The 4,941-nt window shown below is 42.7% G+C and overlaps 1 long non-coding RNA gene across 1 annotated transcript; it reads right to left on the bottom strand.

The window, feature by feature from the left end:
• Positions 1-681: 681 nt before the first annotated feature.
• On the bottom strand, positions 682-3,395 carry LOC142771265 (uncharacterized). Its single transcript, XR_012885851.1, has 2 exons — positions 3,344-3,395; positions 682-857 (listed from the first exon to the last, which is right to left on the bottom strand). It is a non-coding gene; the product is annotated as an uncharacterized LOC142771265 (long non-coding RNA).
• Between the last annotated feature and the right edge of the window lie 1,546 nt (positions 3,396-4,941).

The following is a 4,941-nucleotide window of genomic DNA, read 5'->3' as shown; positions in this document are numbered from 1 at the left end:
CTTGCTGGCAATGCTAAAAACACGACAGTTCCTCCCCGTGATGCCCGTCACCAGTGGTAAGTGGTACATATAAATGGCTTGCAGTTCGAACGTTAAAGGAGGTGCTCCTGTGTGCCTCAGTGGTTAACGCCTCGCATTCACGACTCAGAGGTCCCACGTCCCATTCCGCATGCCGAGGTCTTTTTCAGGATTTCTAGCGTTTGCATATATGTAGATACGTATACATATACGGTGAGTGATGGTGGTGCTCACGCCGACGACGACACTGGCGGCAAAATGCAGCCGAGTGTGTCCTTTTATTTGCTATCGCAATAAAATATAGAAATGTATGACCTGAACTTCAGGTGCATACGCTGTCTTTTTGTTATAAACAAACAACCTGTCATAGCGTACCGGCTATGACGCTCCACTTTATGCGAGCCTGCGAGATCAAACCCCGGCCGCTACGACAGTACTCTAGTGCAAGGTAGATTTCTGCACTCATCTTAATGCATTGACTGCATGCTGACGGAACACAATTGGTCAAACCCAATGCGCCGTTCCTCGTTATCATATCTGCCATATGGCGCCTCCTAAATATCCCGTCTTAGCAAAGCAAAGGTAAGCACCACATTTGAAGGAGAGTCTTGGTCTCATCATCTGCATGACCAGTAGAAGATTTTGAATGAACTTTGCTTGAAGTGTGCATGGCAACAATTTTATTACTTTGATATTGCTGTAGGTAAACAATGGTGAAGTCATCATGAGGTAGGTCCTGGTTATATCAAATACCAATTCCATGAGATGCACAGGTATCGGACTTTCCAAAAGAGACGGCATTCACACGGTGGTTTACACGGCCGCTGTTCACTGCAAGGCTAGAAACGGGGGACGAAAAATATGTACAGTTGACATCAATTCCGAAGTGTGTCATTTCTTTCATATTATCTTTACGTACTTTTACGCGTCCAATGCAGCCCATTTTTGTAGTAAGTGAAATCGACTATTACGTGAATAAAATGAACTTTTTAGACGGTATAGTTTGTTCATTCTGAGAAATGTTTAAGTGCGTGAAATTGAAAACTTCACATGTGAACTTGAGGACATCACTTGTAAAAATATATTCACTCGTTACCGCTTTGTAGAGAACACTTGCTGTGCCACCACTTACGATTTCTTACTTCTCACCCGTCACGGTAGTCTAGTGGACAAGGCACTCGGCTGCTGACCCACTGGTTGCGCGATCGAATCCCGGCCGCGACTTACGATTTCTTACTTCTCACCCGTCACGGTAGTCTAGTGGACAAGGCACTCGGCTGCTGACCCACTGGTTGCGCGATCGAATCCCGGCCGCGACGGCCGCTTTTTCGATAAAGGCGAAAATGTTTGAGGCACGTGTGCTCAGATTTAGGTGCATGTTGAAGAACTCCAGATGGTTGAAATTTCCGGAGTCCTCCTTAACAGCTTCTCTCAAATCGCATGGTGCTTATGGGACGTTAAACCCCACATATCCATCAATCAAATTCAGACAACTTATTCCACGTTTTACTGGTCAAAAAGGAATGTTACGAATAGGTTCGTTTTGGTAGATAATTATTTTATTTTGAAAACACGGTCAGGTTTAGATGAATGGTAATGAGGTTTCTCAAGGTATTTTTCTTTGTAAATTCCAGTTTTGTTATATTTCTAAACCATGAATATTCAGTGACAGTTTTTTTTATGGGAAGAAAGCAGTTCCCACCCATGTTCATTTTTGGTTTGTGTGCAACTATTCCCTCTTTTGCACTTCTTTGTCCGAGCTGACGAGTGGTACCTGCCACTGCTCGAAACGTTTTATGAAGTTGTTTCCTACGAATGATTTTATTGTAGAAACGTAGCAAGTAGAAAGTAGAGTGTTTGGAAGAAATGTAGAAAGCTTGCCGCTGATTACCGCAGAAGATATAGCCTACATAATTTCTGCAATAGTTGCCACTGTCACTCGACATGCTTGGTCCAATCATGTGATACCGCGGCATTATTTTGTTCTAATTTATTCGCAGAGTTCAAGCGGCTGTTCCTGAAGTAAGATTCCTGGGAAAGACCAATTAATATACTCATACTTGCAATATCATTACGTATTTGTCTAAATGTACGAAAACATTTATTGCTCGCAGTTTTCAATCAACAACAAATGAAGCTTATACCGGTTGTATAGTTTGGTACCAGGATAACGTGTATATCGCTTTTATGTTTGTATTTCCGACTCCACTATTTCTTGCGTGATGCAATAGGTTTAAGAGTGCCCAGTTTCTTCAGAGAAAAAAAAACAGCGCACCTCCAAAAGGAATTCTATAATGTTCTGCTGTAGCGTTGAACGATACGTTGGTGCGACCTAGTGTTTGCGGGGATACGAAATAGCACCACTACATTACACGCATGAGACAGTGTTGAAGCGCGCTTTGTGGATCGTGCAGAACGCATGCTGCGCCGAAATGAGCTGCCGCAAGTGTAGCGTTTGAACTTAATATGGGAGAATATGCTAAGTGTAGCATGTGCCTATAAGACTGTGTTCTTGTAATTTAGGCAAATGGTCGTAAAGATTGTACAGACTCAGCATGTGTTTTTTTTTTTGGGGGGGGGGGCTGAGAGATCGACCTGTCAACGATCGGCACCAGGGTGGTAGAAATTGAACGGGAATGTTTTATTATAAAACAAAAAAAATCTGGACTAAAATGTGAAGAACGTTTACAATTCCCAAGTTTAATTTTGACTAGGCTACGAAGACTTTCTCCCTGCTTTGAGCTTGTTTTCCGACAATTATATTGAGGTTCTCGTGCTCAAAACCTCCACATAATCTCATCATGTCGGGGAGGACGCCATCACCGTAGACAGCTAGCTTTTTGGTATCCCGGATAAGTTGAAATGTGATGTTGAGTCAAATTTTGAGCAAAACATGGCGAATTGGCTGGCGGGGTTGCTTTTTATACGAGTGATCCAGCATTTTACTGTGCCTTATATTTGTAGATGTTTCACGAAAAATTCGAAATTCTTGTCAGCGCTCGAGGTTGTTCTTTTCGTCACATTGGCGATAAAAAGCCAGAGGAGAATGCTCCTAATAACAGCCATTGATAGGCATCATGCCTATTTCATTCTTAATGAGTGGACGTTTTGCAAGACTATACTGACAAAACTTGTGTGCAACTATGTACGTGGACAGCTGAACAGATTAAGTTGGCTAACAATTTTATACGAAGGACAATAATCTTAGGTTCAGCCTCAAGTTGCCCCTGACATACCGAGAGGTCCAGTGAAGCAGTGTCAGTGACAGTGAATGACTGATTTGAAATGCTGGATCAATTATCCTGCTATTTGTTTTCTTGCTTACCTCACCATCACAAGTAGCCTCTACAGTTGTGTTGTACAATCTTGATGTACATCTGCAGGCAGGTGAAAGACATTTAGCGAACGATTGCATCAGACACCTTGGTGTCCAGTCACTTATTGTATGATTTAGCAAGAATACAAAAAAAATTGGTTGCATGGTTACACTGCTGCGAAAGTAGAAATAATACTGATGGTATTTGCTGTTGGTTTACTTGTCCAAAGGATTAGATGCGAAGGTGCATAGAAGAGGGACGTGGACGTCATGTTCATATCTTATGCGTCCTCATTATCGACCATTCATCTTTGTTACTAGGAGTCTATGAAGAATGGATCGATTACTTCATTTTTTTTTGTTAATCAGCGAAGAGCAGACTACTCGTCCGTAGGACAACGCGCAAACATATACAGCTCTTCACTTTGTTAACGCTTTTCCTGCTGAATAGAATCAAATATGCCTGAACACTGCGTAATAGGTTGTCCTTCAAAACATCCACTTATTGTGCTAGTCACATTTTTTATCAACTGGTGTGATTCTACACTTATCCTGATTGATTGATTAGTGCGGTTGAACGTACCAAAACCACCATATGATTATGAGAGACGCCGTAGTGGAGGGCTCCGGAAATTTCGACCACCTGGGGTTCTTTGACGTGCACCCAAATCTGAGCACACGGGCCTACAACATTTCCGCCTCCATCGGAATCGCAGCCGCCGGAGGCGGGATTTGATCCCGCGACCTGTAGGTCAGCAGCCGAGTACCTTAGCCACTAGACTACGCTTCTCCTGTGCAATATTACTTGCGTTAAAGTGATTCCTTCCACTACATGACATTCACGTAGTGCTTTCTCAGAAGCAGTTTCAGGATATACTGTGGCTCTGGGGCAGAAGAGTTGCTTGCTATACGCATACGGCCTGACGTACAAGTGCGGAGCGCATCAGGAACCTGGCTTTTCGTCCGTTCGCACATCCCTTGCAGCGTGATTGCGCTCACAGGAAAGCGCTCACTATACAAGCCATAAAAAGGCTAGCAGTGCTAGAACCCAGGTTTAAATTAACGAACAATGTCTAAAATAATATGCAGGAAAGTTGATTACGCGGGCTACGCTGTTAACTTACGCTGCCAAGTTGTCATAATGAATTTGTTTTAAAGTAGCAAACCGAATATTTTCTTCTGTTTGACCTCCCTGCTTTTCACTCTAAGTTATTCTCTCTCTCTTTCAGGTTTTACATTACTGAAGCTTTCATACATCTTTTTTAAAATTTTATTTGCATGTTTCTCGATTATTTGCTCAGAACAAACGAAGCGTCACCAGTGTTTACGCCCACACCAAAGCTTTCTCTCTATCTCTTTCGTTTTTGTTATTCCCTTTTCCCCCACCCCAAGTGTAGGGTAGCCAACCGAGTCAAGCTTAGTTAACCGCCCTGCCTTTTCTCTCTGTCTTTCTTTCTCTGTCTCTTTCTCTCTCTCTTTTCTTTCTCTCTTTTCTTTCTCTCTCTCTAAAAAGCGTTAACGCGACCACGCTTTTTAGCGTGGTCGCGTTAATATGTCTCTTGCATGTGGGAATAATATTGTTTCGCCTGGCAAACTTATACAGGGAG

This window comes from Rhipicephalus microplus, chromosome 9, assembly GCF_043290135.1.
Source record: "Rhipicephalus microplus isolate Deutch F79 chromosome 9, USDA_Rmic, whole genome shotgun sequence".
NCBI lineage: Eukaryota > Metazoa > Arthropoda > Arachnida > Ixodida > Ixodidae > Rhipicephalus > Rhipicephalus microplus.
This window is presented reverse-complemented; position numbering and strand designations above follow the sequence as displayed.